At 43.0% G+C, this 21,250-nt stretch overlaps 1 protein-coding gene across 2 annotated transcripts in view; it reads left to right on the forward strand.

Moving 5' to 3' along the window:
- AGPAT4 (1-acylglycerol-3-phosphate O-acyltransferase 4) overlaps window positions 1-21,250 on the forward strand; it is a 186,207-nt gene that overhangs the window by 23,741 nt on the left and 141,216 nt on the right. Inside the window, exon 1 of one of the 2 annotated variants that reach the window (XM_073560178.1) lies at window positions 9,830-9,941. The exons of the other annotated variant lie outside the window; for it this stretch is intronic. The gene's annotated coding sequence lies outside the window, so the exon portion shown is untranslated. Of the gene's footprint in view, window positions 1-9,829; window positions 9,942-21,250 lie in introns of those variants that run through there. 2 annotated transcript variants of the gene reach the window in all.

Here is a 21,250-nt window from a genome sequence, read left to right on the forward strand (position 1 = left end):
TTTGAGTAAAGTGAGTAGCAAGTAAAGAATCATTGAGTACTCAATAGAAGTAAAAAAATTAAGATCCACTACTACGATATTGAAATATTTAATTGAAGAGCATTGGACAATATTTGAGTAAGTTATAAGACCTGTGTCATGAAATACGGTACTATAGTTGCAGATTTTTACGCTACCGTATGTTTCTAAAGTCCCATCATAATTCTATTTATTGCATAAAAAACAAATAACTGTTAGATACAGTAATTACGAACAGCAAGATTTCTTCTGCTTATTGTCCATGCCTTTACAAAAGCTGATCTCCTAAACCGGATCAGTTTACAGAACATTTTTTTCCTCAGGCTCCATGTTTAATCTCTTACTGTGTAAATACTTCTATGTAAAAACAAGACAAAAGTATTCTAAGAGTTACGCCTTTCTGAGTAACCAGAAAAATCACATTTGCAAGCTTCATAATAAAGAGTCCTATTCATCGCTCAAGTTTACAAATGAATTACTGCAAAGTGTGCAAGAAGATGAAACAACAAAACATTTGTACATGGGGCGGATGGATGATATATAAAAAAGAAATGCCAAAGTAATAAAACTGTGCTTTTCTGTTACACATTGAGAAGTGATAGATGCGATGACTTAGAAGTTTAGGAATCTGGAACAAGTTTGGTAAAGTGATTAATTCTGACCAATTAAGAAGGATGGCTTGCAGAAAAAGAAGAAGGAATCAAAATTGCTGGACGAATCATCAACAACCTTAAATACGCAGATGAGACAACATTGATAGCAACAAGTGTAGATGGAATGAAGGACTTATTATGGAGGTTCAAGATGGAAAGCTCGAACATGGGACTGCTGCTCAATACAAAGAAGACCATGATATTGACTACTGCCAGGTACGACCGAGACACATTTGAGATGAACTGCGATGCACTGGAAGTTGTAAAGGATTTCAACCTACTCGGATCAATGATTACTCGATGTAGCAACAACACCGGAAGTCAATAAAATAGCTGTGAGCAAATCAACAAATCAACAATACTTACTGACTGAAATCCCACAATGTCTTTCTGCTGTTTCAGCCTTCTTCTCTGCTCGCTTTCCCAAACTGAACATGGACAAAACAGAATTCATCATCTTTCCCCCATCTCACTCTACCCCTCCACCAGACCTATCCATCAATGTCAACGGCTGCTCTCTTTCCCCAGTCCCACACGCTCGGTGCCTTGGGGTGATCCTCGACTCTGCGCTCTCTTTCAAACCACATATCCAAGGCCTCGCCTCCTCCTGCCGCCTCAAACTCAAAAATATTTACCGGATCTGCTCATTCCTCAACCATGAAACCACAAAAACACTAGTGCATGCTCTTATCATCTACCGCCTCGACTACTGCAACCTCCTACTCTCTGGCCTCCCCTCTAGCACTCTGGCTCCGCTCCAGTCCAACCTACCCATTGCTGCCCGACTAATCCACCTGTCTCCCCGCTATTCCCCAGCCTCCCCCCTATGCCAGGCCCTTCACTGGCTTCCTATCGCCCAGAGGCTCCAATTCAAAACCCTAACCATGACATATAAAGCCATCCACAACCTGTCTCCTCCATACATCTGTGACATGGTCTCTAGATACCTACCCGCACGCAACCTTCGATCATCACAAGATCTCCTTCTCTACTCCCCCCTTATCTCTTTTTCCCACAACCGCATACAAGACTTCTCCCGTGCTTCCCCCATACTCTGAACTCCCTGCCGCAACACATCAGACTCTCACCATCAACGGAAACAATCACGAAGAACCTGAAGACCCACCTGTTCCGACAAGCCTACAGCCTGCAATGATCCTCGGTCTACTGAACCACAGCATGACCTACTCTACCCTCTCCTACTGTATCCTCACTCATCCCTGTAGACTGTGAGCCCTCACGGGCAGGGTCCCTTCTCCTTATGTACTTGTGTGTCCCTTGTCTTACACATGTTTACTATACTTGTCTATGTTTCCCCTTTTCATATGTAAAGTGCCATGGAATAAATGGCGCTATATAAATGCATAATAATAATAATAATAATAATAATAAATAATAATAAAGTCACTAGACAAGGTCTTCAAATCAAGGAAAATTTCACTGACGATGAAGACATGGCTCGTGCACAGTTTATGCTTTTCTGTAGTAACATACAGATGAGAAACTGGATGATAAAGAAACAATACAAAAGAAGAATTGATGCCTTTGAAATGTGGTGCTGGAGAGGGATATTGTCAATAACAAATGAACAAACGGCAAGATGAACAAACAAATCAATTTTGGAAGAAATCAAGTCTGACGTGTTATTCACAGCAAGGATCCCCAAGCTACGACTTGCTTACTGTGGACACATCATATGAAGAAAGCAATCACTGGAGAAGGGCACCATGGTCAGAAGAATAAAAGAAACAAGGAAAGCGGAAGATCAGCAACCCTATGGCTTCATGCTATCAAGATAATGCCGGAGAAGACTCTGGTAGACCTATCTAGGCTTGCACAAGATCGATATTTCTACATCCAACAAGTTGCCATGGCTTTAAGATCGAGTTAAAAGCTGTTAAAAAAAAAGTGGGTCATTAACCCCTTCCTGACATCCGACGTACTATCCCGTCCACGGTACCCGGGCCCGTATGACCGTGGACGGGATAGTACGTCTACCGCGATCAGCGGCGCCCACGTGGTGAGCGCCGCTGATCGCGGCCGGGTGTCAGCTGATTGTCACAGCTGACACCCGGCACTATGTGTCAGGGGCGGTCACGGACCGCCCCCGACACGTTAACCCCTTGCACACCGCGATCAAACATGATCGCGGTGTGCCGGGAGTTAAAGGGAAGCATCGGGAGGGAGGGGGCTCCCTCCGTGCTTCCCTGAGCCCCCCACGGCAGCGCAATGTGCAGCGCTGCTGCCGGGGGCTCCTATCCTCCAGGCCCCCGAATCCAAGATGGCGACGGGGGCCTTCGGGGACCTGAGGAAGCTGGCTTCCTCAGTGCCTGCAAAGCGCAGGCAAGAGGAAGTCTTCTTCAATGCCTGTGACAGATTGCTGATCTGTCACAGTGATCTGTGATGTGACAGATCAGCGATCTGTCACAGGACAGTGATGTCCCACCTGGGACTATGTAATAAAGTAAAAAAAAATTAAAAAAAAATGTAAAAATAAATTAAAAAAAATCGCCAAATAAATTAGAAAAAAAAAAAAAATATTCCCTCAATAAATCCATTTTTTGGAAATAATAAAAAAAACAAACAATAAAAGTACACATATTAGGTATCGCCGCGTCCGTAATGACCCGCCCTATAAAACTGTCCCATTAGTTAACCCTTTTAGCGAACCCCTTAAAAAATAAAAATAAAAAACGAAGCAAAAATAATGATTTATTATCATACCGCCAAACAAAAAGTGTAATAACGCGCGATCAAAAAGACGCATATAAATATCCATGGTACCGCTGAAAACGTCATCTTGTTCTGCAAAAAACGAGCCGCCACACAGCATCATCAGCGAAAAAATAAAAAAGTTATAGCTCGCAGAATAAAGCGATGCAAAAATAATTATTTTTTATATAAAATAGTTTTCATTGCATAAAACCGACAAAAACATAAAAAAAGACCTAAATGAGGTATTGCTGTAACCGTACTGACCCGAAGAATAAAACCGCTTTATCAATTTTACCGCACGCGGAACGGTGTAAACGCACCCCCCCAAAAGAAATTCATGAAACGCTGGTTTTTGTTCATTCTGCGTCCCAAAAATAGGAATAAAAAGCGATCAAAAAATGTCACGTGCCCGAAAATGGTACCAATAAAAGCGTCAACTCGTCCCGCAAAAAATAAGACCTCAAATGACTCAGTGGGTCAAAATACGGAAAAATTATAGCTCTCAATATGTGGTGATGCAAAAACTATTTTACAATAAAAAGCGTCTTTTAGCGTGCAGCAGCCGCCAAACATAAAAACCGCCATAAATAGTAAGTCAAACCCCCCGTTATCACCCCCTTAGTTAGGGAAAAATAATAAAACTAAAAAAAAAGTATTTATCTCCATTTTCCCGTTAGGGTAAGGCTGTGTGCACACGCTGCGGATTAGGTGCGGATTCATCCGCGCGGATTTTGTAAAATCCGCAGGTGAAACCGCAGGTCAAAAGACCTGCGGTTTTACCTGCGGATTGCTCTGCGGTTTTGTCCTGCGGTTTTTCATCTCCTCAATAGAGGAGATGGCAAACCGCAGGAGAATCCGCAGAAAGAATTGACATGTCAATTCTTTCTGCGGATTGAAAACCGCAGATAATCCGCGCGGAAAATTCCGCACCGTCTGCACTGCGGTTTTTGATTCCCATAGGGAATCATGGTACTGTACACCGCAGCAGAAACTGCTGCGGGTCCGCAGCAGCCAAAACCGTTGCGGAACCGCAGCAAAATCCGCAGCGTGTGCACACAGCCTTAGGGTTAGGGCTAGGGTTAGGGCTAGGGCTAGGGTTAGGGCTAGGGTTAGGGCTAGGGTTAGGGCTAGGGTTAGGGCTCAGATTAGGGTTAGGGGTGTGTTGGGGTTAGGGTTGGAGTTATAATTGGGGGTTTCCACTGTTTGGGCACATCAGGGGCTCTCCAAATGCAACATGGCGTCTGATCTCAATTCCAGCCAATTCTGAGTTGAAAAAGTCAAATGGTGCTCCTTCCCTTCCAAGCTCTGCCATGCGCCCAAACAGTGTTTTACCCCCACATGTAGGGTATCAGCCTACTCAGGACAAGTTGCAAAACAATTTTTGGGGTCCAATTTCTCCTGTTACCCTTAGGAAAATAAAAAATTGGGGGCAAAAATATCATTTTTGTGGAAAAAAATGATTTTTTTATTTTCACGTCCGAGTGTTATAAACTTCTGTGAAACACTTGGGGGTTCAAAGTGCTCACCACACATCTAGATAAGTTCCGTGGGGGGTCTAGTGTCCAAAATGGGGTCACTTGTGGGGGGTTTCAATAGTTTAGGTACATCAGGGGCTCTCCAAACGCACATGACACCCGCAGACCATTCCATCAAAGTCTGCATTCCAAAACGTCACTGCTTCCCTTCCGAGCCCCGATGTGTGTCCATACAGTAGTTTTCTCCCACATATGGGGTGTCAGCGTACTCAGGCCAAATTGGACAACAACTTTTGGGGGTCCAATTTCTTCTGTTACCCTTGGGAAAATGAAAAAATTGGGGACTAATTGATCATGTTTCTGGAAAAAATACGATTTTTTTATTTTCATGCCCTGGCATTATAAACTTCAGTGAAGCCCTTGGGGGTTCAAAGTGCTCACCTCACATCTAGATAAGTTCCTTGGTGGGTCTAGTTTTCAAAATGGGGTCATTTGTGGGGGGTTTCCACTGTTTAGGTACATTAGGGGCTCTCCAAAGGCAACATGACACCTGCAGACCATTCCATCAAAGTCTGCATTCCAAAACGTCACTACTTCCCTTCCGAGCCCCGACGTGTGCCCATACAGTAGTTTTCTCCCACATATGGGGTATCAGCATACTCAGGACAAATTGGACAACAGCTTTTGGGGTCCAATTTCTCCTGGTACCCTTGGGAAAATAAAAAAATGGTGACTAAAAGATCATGTTTGTGGAAAAAATACGAATTTTTTATTTTCACGCCCGGGCGTTATAAACTTCTGTGAAGCACTGGGGGGTTCAAAGTGCTCACCACACATGTAGATAAGTTCCTTGGGGGGTCTAGTTTACAAAATGGTGTCATTTGTGGGGGGTTTCCACTGTTTAGGTACATTAGGGGCTCTCCAAAGGCAACATGACACCCGCAGACCATTCCATCAAAGTCTGCATTCCAAAACGTCACTACTTCCCTTCCGAGCCCCGACGTGTGCCCATACAGTAGTTTTCTCCCACATATGGGGTATCAGCATACTCAGGACAAATTGGACAACAACTTTTGGGGTCCAATTTCTCCTGGTACCCTTGGGAAAATAAAAAAATGGTGACTAAAAGATCATGTTTGTGGAAAAAATACGAATTATTTATTTTCACGCCCGGGCATTATAAACTTCTGTGAAGCACTGGGGGGGTCAAAGTGCTCACCACACATCTAGATAAGTTCCTTAGGGGGTCTAGTTTCCAAAATGGTGTCATTTGTGGGGGTTTCCACTGTTTTGGTACATCAGGAGTTTTCCAAACGCGACATGGTGTCCGATCTCAATTCCAACCAAAAACGTCAAATGGCGCTGCTTCCCTTCCGAGCTCTGCCATGCGCCCAAATAGTGGTTTACCCCCACATGTGGGGTATCAGCGTACTCAGAACAAATTGCACAATAACTTTTACGGTCCTGTTACCCTTGGAAAAATAAGAATTGAGGGTGAAAAGATAATTTTTGTGGAAAAAATATGATTTTTTAATTGTATGGCTTTATGTTATAAACTTCTGTGAAGCCCATGGGGGTTCAAAGTTCTCACCACACATCTAGATAAGTTCCTTAGGGGGTCTAGTTTCCAAAATGGTGTCATTTGTGGGGGATTTCCACTGTTTTGGTACATCAGGGGTTTTCCAAACGCGACATGGTGTCCGATCTCAATTCCAGCCAAAAACGTCAAATGGCGCTGCTTCCCTTCCGAGCTCTGCCATGTGCCCAAATAGTGGTTTACCCCCACATGTGGGGTATCAGCGTACTCAGGACAAATTGCACAATAACTTTTAGGGTGCTGTTACCCTTGGAAAAATAAGAATTGAGGGTGAAAAGATCATTTTTGTGGAAAAAATATGATTTTTTAATTGTATGGCTTTATGTTATAAACTTCTGTGAAGCCCATGGGGGTTCAAAGTTCTCACCACACATCTAGATAAGTTCCTTAGGGGGTCTAGTTTCCAAAATGGTGTCATTTGTGGGGGGTTTCCACTGTTTTGGTACATCAGGGGTTTTCCAAACGCGACATGGTGTCCGATCTCAATTCCAGCCAAAAACGTCAAATGGCGCTGCTTCCCTTCCGAGCTCTGCCATGCGCCCAAATAGTGGTTTACCCCCACATGTGGGGTATCAGCGTACTCAGGACAAATTGCACAATAACTTTTATGGTCCTGTTACCCTTGGGAAAATAAAAATTGGGGTGAAAAGATCATTTTTGTGGAAAAAATATGATTTTTTTAATTGTACCGCTGTACGTTATAAACTTCTGTAAAGCCCTTGTGGGTTCAAAGTTCTCACCACATATCTAGATAAGTTCCTTGGGGGGTCTAGTTTCCAAAATGGGGTCACTTGTAGGGGGTTTCCACTGTTTAGGTACATCAGGGACTCTCCAAACGTGACATGGCGTCCAATCTGAATTCCAGCCAATTTTGCATTGAAAAAGTCAAACGGCGCTCCTTCCATTCTGAGCTCTGCCATGCTCCGAAACAGTCGTTCCCCCCCACAAATCAGGTATCAGCGTACTCAGGACAAATTGCACAATAACTTTTGCAGTCTAATTTCTCCTGTTACCCTTGGTAAAATAAAAAAAATTGAACCTGAAGTATTTTTTTTGTGAAAAAAAGTTAGATGTTCATTTCTTTTTAAATATTCAAAAAAATTCCTGTGACGCACCTAATGGGTTAATAAACTTCTTGAATGTGGTTTTGAGCACCTTAAGGGGTTCAGTTTTTAGAATGGTGTCACTTTTGGGTATTTTCTATCATATAGACCCCACAAAGTGGCTTCAAATGTGATGTGGTCCTAAAAATAAAATGGTGTTGTAAAAATGAGAAATCGCTGGTCAACTTTTAACCCTTATAACTTCCTAACAAAAAAAAATTTTGGTTCCAAAATTGTGCTGATGTAAAGTAAACATGTGGGAAATGTTACTTATCAAGTTTTTTGTGTGCCGTATCTCTGTGATTTAAGGGCATAAAAATTCAAAGTTGGAAAATTGCGAAATTTTCAAAATTTTTGCCAAATTTCCATTTTTTTCACAAATAAACGCAAGTTATTTGAATGAAATTTTACCACTAACATGAAGTACAATATGTCACGAGAAAACAATGTCAGAATCACCGGGATCAATGGAAGCGTTCCAGAGTTATGACCTCATAAAGGTACAGTGGTCAGAATTGTAAAAATTGGCCTGGTCATGAACGTGCAAACCACCCTTGGGGGTGAAGGGGTTAAAACCCTGCTGTGCTGTTCGGGTTAATATGACCCGAAATTATATTTGAGACCCTGCAGATTTTTTATTATGCGGATCTGAAACTAGTAATTATTTGAATTTTCCTCATTTGAGGGGTTCTTACTATGAGTGTTGTGGTTTTTTTGTTTTTTGTTTACTTTTTGCTACATGTTGATTGTTACACTTGTACTGTTCGGGTCAATATGACCCGATAACATTTTATACTGTTCAACAGGTCACTAATTATTTCTGCTTGCAAAATGTATGTGTACTTCATCTCATTATTCAAAAGGGTGGAGGTTTCACTGTTCTTATCAGTGAGCAAGTACTCATCCAGTCATTTCTCTTTCAATTCTGTGAGATAGGACACTGAGCTGTGAATACACATCTTTACCGGTATGTGGCATATAAGCTATGCTTCTCAAATTATTCATTTCTCTTCTTTAGACTGCATGTTGCAAAGCCATTTTTTGATTACTGTGACATGATGTAAGCTTCATTTTTCATTTGTTTATGATAAACCATGTTCACATACAGTTTAATAATGAAATAGATAGTTAAATAAAAAACTTTCAGTAGCTAAAATCAACCTTTTTAATAGAGCGTGTCATATTGACCCGAAACAGTACAAGTGTATAGTAAATGCGATCAGAACAGCGGGGTTAAGGCCTTCATACACATTAAATAGCTGTCGGCCAAATTATCATTGACTACCCCGTACGCATGAACATTCGGTACGGCCAAATGTTCATGTGTTTTCAAAGGGGATGATTCTCATGAATAACAAAAGTGTTGGATTTTCAAATTCAAACTTGCCGACCCTTATTTCCCCCAACAGATATTGTTTTGGAAGACCCCCATACACATTAGACTGTTAGGCAATATTGGTGAATTTGTCCGATCTTAGTTTGTATAATGTTTCATTGTTTTAAGGTTGAAATCTATCAACCTATATTCTAACATTTTATTGGTATTGGTGCCGTAACATTGAGTCTTTATGTCAATAACTTCAAAGTTCTTGGCAGCCTAAATTCCCAGATCTCTCTGCCTTTGTAGTTCTTAAAATGACAATCAGTATTAAGACTTGAAACTTGTTATTCTTGTTATATGATGTAAATGTTGTGCTTCTGTCTCAGGCATTCAATTGTAAAAATTTCTGATGAAGCGGCCTCCGTTCTCTGAAAGCTTGCAAAACAAAATGATTTTGGTTAACCAATAAATCTAGACTACTTATAGAATACTGTTGTCTTTCTTGACATAAAAGTTCTTACATTGCAATCTCTCACTACAAACTCAATCTACTTCCGAGCACACTGGAATGATCTCTAGTCACAGGCTGCACAGACTTCAAGAAGTGAAGCAACTGCTGGGAAGGGGGAGACATGCTGCTGGGAGGGCTGGTGGGGGAGGAAAGGAGGGAAGTTATGAATCACTTAGCTTTCTGGTGATGCTGCTACTTAGAGGGGAAGCCCACTGAGCGCTCAGTTTGAATGTGCATGAGAAGGCAATGAGAATACTGTAGAAGACATGTTGGAGACAATAGAACGATCAGGAGAACAGCAGCGTGCAATATAGTGTAATTTAGTCAATTAATTGTGTCCTAATACCTATGTGGAAACGTCAAAGGTGCACACATGCTTAAGAAAACCCATACGGTGGGGGCCATCCTCAGTGACTTTGTTAATACCACCCCATGGGCGGGCTCCAGCGTTCTTCCCTGACTTGGTTTATATACAAGAAAGCATTGGAGACTAGTTCTAGAGTGTGGGGTCTTCGCTGCCCTTTATGTCCAGCTCGGGAATACACGAGGTACGTGCTCCATTCTTTAGATATCATCTGGATTTCTCACGGCTTCTCCTGTTAATGAAGCTGATATTTTCCAACTGTTGACTCATCAGACATCACCCGGTCAGACATTGTATGCTGTGAGGAGGACAAGCTTCCTCTCCAGGGGTGAGATTCTGAAAAAACAGAGGGAGGGTTACTTCTGTGCACGCCCTTCCCTCAGCTTCTCCTCCAGATACTTTGTATGAATGGTGGGGAAGTCTCTGAAATGTAAAGTGCTGCGGAATATGTCGGCGCTATAGAAATAAAATGTATTATTATTATTATTATTATTATTATAGTAACCTTGTGGTAGACATGGAGCTCAGTCAGACCAGCCCTTGTGAAGCCGCGTGTGAGGCGAGGTCTGAGGAGGTTGCATGCATCTGTGTTCATTGCTCCGGCAAGTTGTTGTGTTTATAATGCTCTTCAGCAAACGAGGCCGCCTTTCTGCCACGCAGCATCATCCTCTTTCCCATCATCTCCATGGTTACTAGGGAAAATGTCATGGGTATCTAGCCCTAGAATGACATGTAATGAGGAAGGACAATATGGAGGAGACTCGGCATACTGTTGCTCTCATGTGCCTGTGCTATTCTGTAGGGACGTGCAGCCGTTGAGATATTTACAAAGCCTCTATTGTGTCGTACAGCACATGGCGGGGTAGTAATCCCACACATAAATAGTGTGTAGGTCCTGAAGTTAATGGTGTTAATACAGACTCCTCTATGAGGGCGTACTTCCAGGCTGAAGTTCCTCAAATCAGGTCTCTATGTCAAAGCCAGGAAAGAGAGACCGAGACCCTGATTCATTAAGACTGGCGTTATGTTTTGAGGAGGAGGTGTGCTGAAGTCAGACGCTCCTGATACATTAATTAACTAATAAACCAGTAGCGTCAGACAAGTGGTGTGCATTTCCGTGTGCGCCTCGCCACAAATCTTCCTCCGGATTTGTGGTGTAAGGAACGCATCTACTCATTATGAATTTGATTAGCAGGGTTGTCAGGAACCCATCCCAGTTCTGCCCACTTTGTTGGAGCTGGGCAAAAATGTTATGACTATATTGTAACTTGCAAAATTTTAGCAATGCCTTGCATTGCACCAACTTTTGCTGCTTTTTTAATGATTGTTAAGCCGGAATTCTTGAGTAACAGATTTTATGACAGTGATTTGTCTTTCATTTGAATTCTGTTCTGGCTTTGAAAGCTGAATCAAACACCTCAATGTGTGAATGTAGCCTTGGGACAAGAATAGGAACTTACTTTATGGCAGTTCAGGCATATAGACATGTGTAATACATGGTTGATAATCCTTAATTTTTATTTGGTGACTATAGGAGTAAAGATGTGATGTGGGGTGTCAGCTTTCTGAGCTCTGTTTCATGTTATATCTAAGGACTCTGGATGTGTCACAACTGCAGCACTCAGTAGACTAAGTGATACGTCATTGGAATCAGGGTCTCTTTTCCTACATTATGCTACTCTCAGATGAGGTAGCGAAAACCTGGTGACAGATTCCCTTTACGTGGCTCTTACTTTGGAGAAAACAGTCCGTATATAACTGAGGCATCCAAACTCTTTTTTAGTGCAGATTGGACCTTGAAATTCCACAGTACAATGTCATAATATTGTTCCGTATTCTACCTGTTTTATTTTTTTTGTCTTACATCAATACTTCCACAGGGTATGTCAATAGTCATTTATCACCCATGCGCAGAATAGATTATACATGTCTGATGCTGGACCCCCACTAGAATATTGGTCTTGAGCTCCTCTTTCCTACTCTCTGTACAAACACAGTAGTTTGAACAGTGATTGAACATTGGTGGTCAAATTAAACTCTTCAAATTTTTTTTTTCTTGTCTTAGTAAGTGTGATGATCACTTTATCACTTCTATCATATATTGAATTGTGGCACAGGACAGATGGAGCCGCATATCAATCTTTCTTCCTTGATATAGGCACCTACATAAATGACTGGTATTGGAGTTATCTCTAATTCCAGAAGTAAAAGGATCTGCCATTACATAGTTACCACAATATAATTAATACACATGGGGTTAAAATTGTTGGTACTCCTCGTTTAATGACAGAAAAACCCACAATGGTCATAGAAATAATTTGAATCTGACAAAAGTAATAATAAATAAAAAATCTATGAAAATGAACAAATGAAAGTCAGACATTGCTTTTCAACCATGCTTCCACAGAATTTGTAAAAATATAAAATTCATGAAATAGGCCGGGACAGAACTGATGGTACCCCTGAAAATAATGTGACAAAAGGGACATGTTAAATCACGGTGTGTCCACTAATTAGCATCACAGATGTCTACAATCTTGGAATCAGTGAGTGGGCCTGTATAGAGGGCTACAGATACTCACTGTGCTGTTTGGTAACATGGTGTGTATCACATTCAACATGGACCAGAGGAAGCGAAGGAAATAGTTGTGTCGGGAGATTAGAAAGAAAATTATAGTCAAACATGTTAAAGATAAAAGATATAAGGCCATCTCCAAGCAGCTTGATGTTCTGGTGACTACAGTTGCACATATTATTCAGAAATTTAAGCTCCATGGGACTGTAGCCAACCTCCCTAGACGTGGCCACAGGAGGAAAATTGATGACAAATCAAAGAGATGGATAATACAAATGGTAACTAAAGAGCCCAGAAAAACTTCTAAACAGATTAAAGGTGAGCTTCAAGCTTAAGGAACATCAGTGTCAGATCGCACCATCCGTCGTTTTATGAGCCAAAGTGGACTTCATGAGAGACGACCAAGGAGGACACCATTGTTGAAAAAAATCATAAAAAAGCCAGACTGGAACTTGCCAAACTACATGTTGACAAGCCACAAAGCTTCTGGGAGAATGTCCTGTGGACAGATGAGACAAAAAAGGAACTTTTGGCAAGGCAAATCAGCTCTATGTTCACAGATGGAAAAATGAAGCATATCAAGAAATGTCCATACTGTGAATCATGGAGGAATTAATATTCTGGGGGTTCTTTGCTGAATCTGGCACAGGGTGTCCAGAATCTGTGCAGGGTACAATGAAATCTCAAGACTATCAAGGGATTCTAGAGAGAAACGTGCTGCCCAGTGTCAGAAAGCTTGTCTCAGTCGCAGGTCATGGGTCTTGCAACTGGATAATGACCCAAAACACACAGCTAAAAACACCCAAGAATGGCTAAGAGGAAAACATTGAACTATTCTGAAGTGGCCTTCTATGAGCCCTGACCTAAATCGTATTGAGAATCTTTGGAAAGAGCTGAAACATGCCATCTGGAAAAGGCAACCTTCCAACATGAGACAACTGGAGCAGTTTGCTCTAGAGGAGTGGGCCAAAATACCTGTTGAGAGGTGCAGAAGTTTCATTGACAGTTACAGGAATCGTTTGATTGCAGTGATTGCCTCAAAAGGTTGTGCAACAAAATATTAAGTTAAGGGTACCATCATTTCTGTCCATGCCTATTTCATGAGTTTTATTTTTTTTTTAATTCTGTGGAAGCATGGGTGAAAAGCAATGTCTGACTTTCATTTTCAGAGATTTTGTATTTTTTATTACTTTTGTCAGATTCAAGTTATTTCTATGACCTTTGTGGGTTTTCTGTCATTAAACAAGGGGTACCACAATTTTGACCACGTGTTAGGCGTCAAGCTCCTGCCACTGCACAGGGGGAATCTCAAGCCAAGTCCTCTACGTTCTCTCATTCTTCTGCAGCCGCAGAGGTTCCTGCTCAGCAGAGACATGAGTCCCATCATCTTGCTCAGGCTAATGCTATGAGTCTGGTTGCTGCTGCTGCCCCAGGCTCAGCTATAGCATTCAGCATTAGTCAGCGGCGAGCAAACGCTCCTGGAACTAAGTCCTGCTTTTCTCCATCTGAGCATGTCTGTGAGATGACCGATCATTGGTGGTCGGAGGTCACATACTCAGGTCCTCAAGCAGCTCAGATTGGGCCATCAGCAAGGTCCCGGAAGGCTGCCGTGCGCTAGTATAGACAATGTGGAGTGAGTGTTGTATGCACGTATGAATGTCTCTGGTGACTGACTCATTATGAAACCCCTACCCTTGGTACGCATGTGTTGATCAGCCTTGCCAGTTAGTGCCTTGGCTGATAGGAGGCACAGTCAGGGCCTAGCTTCAGTGCCGAGTAGTGGCTTCACCTGTACGCCACTGTGCATGTGGTCAGCTCTCCACAGTAGCCAGCGACACCATGCGCCTAGTGGGTCTAGAGTGGCTCTTACCCCGTGTCTTGTGACAGTCAACAGGGTACGGCATTTGTGTTATACGGTACCGTGGCTCTGTGAAGCAACAGAACCCATCGCTACTACATACTGGGTGGCGTTTAACCCACGTGTGTTCAGTGCGATACCACCATTTAGTGTCCGCCATTACCGATCAGCAGTTAACATCTCTGCATGATGGACCCCAGGCTGCGAACGCACCTTATTACCATCTTTATATTATTAGGTGCGTTCCGCCAGCCTTAACACCACGTGTGTATGGGACAAGGCAGTACAGTAAAGTGATTAATTCATTAATATGCAATAGTAGATGTAGGGAAAGATACTGCATTATATGAACACTATAGTTTGCAAACACTAAGAAATGTCTTGGTTTTAGAGTTTTGATTTTGATTTTGAATTTTGATTTAACCTAAGTCATAATGCAAGTCTCATTAAAGAGTCAATAATGACTGGTGGGATTGCTACTTCCAACAGGTGGCGCTATAATGTTCAAGTCGTCTTCCTCTCCGAAGAGGCAATTTGCATATTGGTTTTAGAAATAATTTTTTTTGACCGGGAGGTTCTCTCCACATATATACAATACAATATGTATTTATTTATTGTTAATTTAATGATTAATCAACGCATTCATCAAAGATACCTTAATTGGTTGTAGTTAAGGATTTTCAGATTTTTGCCATTCTACATGTCACAATTTTTATATATAAACGTGGGGGATATTCCACGTTTTTGTAGTTTTTAGAAGTGTCAGGCCTGCATGCATTTTTTCTTGACCTCATAATGAAGATTATCCCAAAGATCTCGCAGGATTGAGTCTAACTTACTATTTGCTACTTACTAATTATGCTGTGGCATTCAAGGGCCTGAAAAAGTCCCAGGTCCAACATAGGCATCTGCATTAGAAGGTATTTTTATTTGTGAAGTCCACTTAAAAATATATATATATTTATGCAAATCTACAGATAGGTTCAAAAATATTTGGACAGTGACACAAGATTTGGAATTTTAGCTGTTTATCAAAACATATTCAAAATAAAGCTATATAATCAATATGGATGTAAGTTGCAGACTTTCAGCTGGAATTGAGGGTATTCACATCCCATTTAGAATAAAGGTTTAAGAATTACAGCTCGATAATATATAGTTGCCTCTTCTTCAAAGGACCAAAAGTAATTGGACAATTATCTCAAAAGTTCTTTAGTGGACTGCATGGGCTATTCTCTAATTAATTCATCATCAATTAAGCAGGTAAAGGGTGTGAAGGTGATTCCAGGTGTGGCATTTGCATTTGGAAGCTGTTGCTGGGAACCCACAATAAGCTTTCAAAGGAGCTCTCAATTGAAGAGAAACATGCTATCATTTGGTTGGAAAAAAAGAAAAAATCCATGAGAGAGATAGCAGAAATGGTAGGAGTGGCCAAAGCAACAGTTTGATACATTCTGCAAGAAGAAGAGCACACTGGTGAGCTTGGGAACTCAAAAAGGCATGGACAACAGTGGTCGATGGTCACAGAATCCTTTGCATGATGGAAAAAAATCACTCACAACATCCACCTAAGCGAAAAACACTTCCCAGGAAGTAGATGTTTCTGTATATACCTAAAGTTTACCATAAAGAGAAGACTTCATGAGAGCAAACTCAGAGGATTCACCACAAGGTGAAAACCATTAATCAGCCTTAGGCCGGGATCACACATGCGAGAAACTCGCACGAGTCTCGCATCTCAATACCCGGCACTGCCGCCGGAACTCAGCTGCATAGAAATACCAAGTGCCGGCGGCAGTGCCGGGTATTGAGATGCGAGACTTGTGCAAGTTTCTTTTAAAAATAGAAAGGCCAGATTAGACTTTGCCAAAAAACATCTAAAGAAGCCAGCCCAATTCAGAAAAAGCTTTATTTGTACAGATGAAACTAAGATCAACCTGTACCAGAATAATGGGAAGCAGAAAGTATAAAGAGGCTTGAAATAGTTTATGATCCAAAGCACACCACAGCCTCTGGAAAACATGGAGTCAGTGTGATGGCATGGGCATGCATGGCTTTTTATGGCGTTGGGTCTCTAGTAGAGTTGAGCGACTTTTGCTTTTTTAGGGTCGCATTTCGTTTCGTGAAACCCGACTTTTCCAAAAGTCGGGTCGAGCAAGATCGTCCGATTATAGGGAAAAGTCGGTGTCGTCCCGAAACACGAAACCCAATGTAAGTCAATGGGGAATAAAAGTCGGCAGTGAGAGGAGGACAGGAAACACACCTACAGTGCCCATTTGAATGCCAAAAGCATCAATTCTTCTTACTTAAGCTTGTCAACCTTAATTATAATACAAGTTACGCACTGAAAAATGGGGGTTATTTGGCTAAATTTGTGGGGGGGAGGGCTGGCTGCTGGTTTTCATGTGCCCTGGGTGAAAGAGTGCCCCTTTAACACATACCACAACTCATCATGCTCCGATACGGCAGAGAAATAGCGGTATAGTACAATGAAAAATACCTCACTTTTTACATCTCATGACGAGGCCCATCTATTTCTCCATACAAAATCATTGGTCCCATATAATGTTTGAAACAGTATATGATGAGCTCCACATAATGCTACAGTATATGTTGGTCCCCATGGATGAAGCTCCACTGTCTTATGGGCCCAAATAATGCTCCAAACATAATGGGCCCCATTTCTAATGCTCTAGTGTATAATGGGCCCTGTAAATGCTGCTCCAGTGTCTGATGTCCACCTTTGGAATGTTCCAGTGTATGGTGGGCCCCATCTATCATTCTCCAGAGTATAGTGCTCCCCAAAAATTGCTGTCCCAACATAGAAAACAAACAAATAAGTCTCCTCGCTAGGGAATCCCTGTACTTGTCTGGACAGGTGCTGTAGCTTGCTTAACAGCTCGCCAGCCGTTCTCACGCCCAGTATGGATTGCACGTGATTGCACAAAGGTTAGAAAGGGTACCGTATCCCTGGATAACATGTATGGATAGCGTACACATTCAAAATATATGTCTATACAGCATGAGGCAGGCTCAGACGGTGTTAGGCCCAGTATGGATTGCACGTCATTGCACAAAGGTTAGAAGGGGTACCGTATCCCCGGATAACATGTATGGATAGCGTACACATTCAAAATATGTCTATACAGCATGAGGCAGGCTCAGACGGTGTTAGGCCCAGTATGGATTGCACGTCATTGCACAAAGGTTAGAAGGGGTACCGTATCCCCGGATAACATGTATGGATAGCGTACACATTCAAAATATATGTCTATACAGCATGAGGCAGGCTCAGACGGTGTTAGGCCCAGTATGGATTGCACGTGATTGCACAAAGGTTAGAAAGGGTACCGTATCCCCGGATAACATGTATGGATAGCGTACACATTCAAAATATATGTCTATACAGCATGAGGCAGGCTCAGACGGTGTTAGGCCCAGTATGGATTGCACGTCATTGCACAAAGGTTAGAAAGGGTACCGTATCCCCGGATAACATGTATGGATAGCGTACACATTCAAAATATATGTCTATACAGCATGAGGCAGGCTCAGACGGTGTTAGGCCCAGTATGGATTGCACGTCATTGCACAAAGGTTAGAAGGGGTACCGTATCCCCGGATAACATGTATGGATAGCGTACACATTCAAAATATATGTCTATACAGCATGAGGCAGGCTCAGACGGTGTTAGGCCCAGTATGGATTGCACGTCATTGCACAAAGGTTAGAAGGGGTACCGTATCCCCGGATAACATGTATGGATAGCGTACACATTCAAAATATATGTCTATACAGCATGAGGCAGGCTCAGACGGTGTTAGGCCCAGTATGGATTGCACGTGATTGCACAAAGGTTAGAAAGGGTACCGTATCCCTGGATAACATGTATGGATAGCGTACACATTCAAAATATATGTCTATACAGCATGAGGCAGGCTCAGACGGTGTTAGGCCCAGTATGGATTGCACGTCATTGCACAAAGGTTAGAAAGGGTACCGTATCCCTGGATAACATGTATGGATAGCGTACACATTCAAAATATATGTCTATACAGCATGAGGCAGGCTCAGATGGTGTTAGGCCCAGTATGGATTGCACGTCATTGCACAAAGGTTAGAAGGGGTACCGTATCCCCGGATAACATGTATGGATAGCGTACACATTCAAAATATATGTCTATACAGCATGAGGCAGGCTCAGACGGTGTTAGGCCCAGTATGGATTGCACGTGATTGCACAAAGGTTAGAAAGGGTACCGTATCCCCAGATAACATGTATGGATAGCGTACACATTCAAAATATATGTCTATACAGCATGAGGCAGGCTCAGACGGTGTTAGGCCCAGTATGGATTGCACGTCATTGCACAAAGGTTAGAAGGGGTACCGTATCCCCGGATAACATGTATGGATAGCGTACACATTCAAAATATATGTCTATACAGCATGAGGCAGGCTCAGACGGTGTTAGGCCCAGTATGGATTGCACGTCATTGCACAAAGGTTAGAAGGGGTACCGTATCCCCGGATAACATGTATGGATAGCGTACACATTCAAAATATATGTCTATACAGCATGAGGCAGGCTCAGACGGTGTTAGGCCCAGTATGGATTGCACGTGATTGCACAAAGGTTAGAAAGGGTACCGTATCCCTGGATAACATGTATGGATAGCGTACACATTCAAAATATATGTCTATACAGCATGAGGCAGGCTCAGACGGTGTTAGGCCCAGTATGGATTGCACGTCATTGCACAAAGGTTAGAAGGGGTACCGTATCCCCGGATAACATGTATGGATAGCGTACACATTCAAAATATATGTCTATACAGCATGAGGCAGGCTCAGACGGTGTTAGGCCCAGTATGGATTGCACGTCATTGCACAAAGGTTAGAAGGGGTACCGTATCCCCGGATAACATGTATGGATAGCGTACACATTCAAAATATATGTCTATACAGCATGAGGCAGGCTCAGACGGTGTTAGGCCCAGTATGGATTGCACGTGATTGCACAAAGGTTAGAAAGGGTACCGTATCCCTGGATAACATGTATGGATAGCGTACACATTCAAAATATATGTCTATACAGCATGAGGCAGGCTCAGACGGTGTTAGGCCCAGTATGGATTGCACGTCATTGCACAAAGGTTAGAAGGGGTACCGTATCCCCGGATAACATGTATGGATAGCGTACACATTCAAAATATATGTCTATACAGCATGAGGCAGGCTCAGACGGTGTTAGGCCCAGTATGGATTGCACGTCATTGCACAAAGGTTAGAAGGGGTACCGTATCCCCGGATAACATGTATGGATAGCGTACACATTCAAAATATATGTCTATACAGCATGAGGCAGGCTCAGACGGTGTTAGGCCCAGTATGGATTGCACGTCATTGCACAAAGGTTAGAAAGGGTACCATATCCCTGGATAACATGTATGGATAGCGTACACATTCAAAATATATGTCTATACAGCATGAGCCAGGCTCAGATGGTGTTAGGCCCAGTATGGATTGCACGTGATTGCACAAAGGTTAGAAAGGGTACCGTATCCCTGGATAACATGTATGGATAGCGTACACATTCAAAATATATGTCTATACAGCATGAGGCAGGCTCAGACGGTGTTAGGCCCAGTATGGATTGCACGTCATTGCACAAAGTTTAGAAGGGGTACCGTATCCCCGGATAACATGTATGGATAGCGTACACATTCAAAATATATGTCTATACATCAGGAGGCAGGCTCAGACGGTGTTAGGCCCAGTATGGATTTGACGGCCCAGATTACACAGCGGAGGAGCAGGGAGAGGTAAAGATTGCAAATGCTGGGGCCCTGGCCATGCAAGGGGGGCCCACTCGTGGGCGTCGGTACTGGCACTGGGCCCCTCATAGTACAGCGGTGTGTCTGACGGCGGGTGTGCACCACCACCGTCAGAGACACTTGATTGCACTATGAGGGACCCTGTGCCAGTGCCCGCGCCCAAGAGTCGGCCTACCCACCTGTCCAGGGCAACGGCACTCGCACAGTGTCGTGCGCTAGGTGGTGACCCCGGCCATGGGGGGGAGGCAGCACAGTTAGGGAGTTTTAGAAAGTGGCATATGTTGATGTTGGACATTCAACTGATGCAAAAGGCGAAATAGGTGAAGTACCAGGAAGAGGTGGACCAAAGCAAGCCATTTTTCTGTCAACCTATGTGTCATCAGGGGAAGGTGGGACAAAATCCTTGGAAACCCATGCGTGGTTCATTTTAATGAAGGTTAGATCATCCAGATTTTGGGTTGACAGACGGGTCCTTTTTTCTGTCAGGATTGATCCAGCTGCACTGAAGACTCTTTCCGATAGCACACTTGCAGCTGGGCAAGCGAGCTCCTGTAAGGCATATTGGGCCAATTCAGGCCAGGTGTCCAGTTTAGCGGCCCAATAGTCAAAGGGGAATGACCTGTGTGGGAGAACATCGATATGGGAGGAAAAGTAGTTTGTAACCATAGTTGACAACTGCTGTCTCCTGTCACTTTCCATCGATGCAGTATTACCAGTTGTGTGAGCGGTATTTGAAAAATCAGTCCACAACATTGTCATGAAACCCCTGTCTCCAACGCCACTTCTGCTGTGTGCACCACGAACACCTCTGCCAAGCTGCCCCCAGCCCGTACGGCTCGTGTGAGAACCATCACCGCTGCTGTGTGCTGGGAATGCCTCAAGCAACCGATTTACCAGAGTTGCTTGTTTATTAGCCAATATTAGGTCAAGGTTCTCCTGTGGCATGATGTTTTGTAATTTGCCTTTATAGCGTGGATCCAGGATGCTGGCCAACCAGTAGTCGTCATCGTTCATCATTTTGGCAATGCGGGGGTCCCTTTTTAGGATCCGCAAGGCATAATCTGACATGTGGGCCAATGTTCCCGGTGTCAATGATGCACTGCGAGTGCTGGGTGGAGGAGCACTTTCTGGCAAATCCACATCCCTCCAGTCACGCACAAACCCTGTACCAGACCTTGCCACGCCAACATTTTCACTTGCCCCACGAGATGCATCCTCCTCC

This window comes from Dendrobates tinctorius, unplaced genomic scaffold (assembly GCF_039654945.1).
Source record: "Dendrobates tinctorius isolate UK_male_01 unplaced genomic scaffold, ASM3965494v1 ptg000293l, whole genome shotgun sequence".
NCBI lineage: Eukaryota > Metazoa > Chordata > Amphibia > Anura > Dendrobatidae > Dendrobates > Dendrobates tinctorius.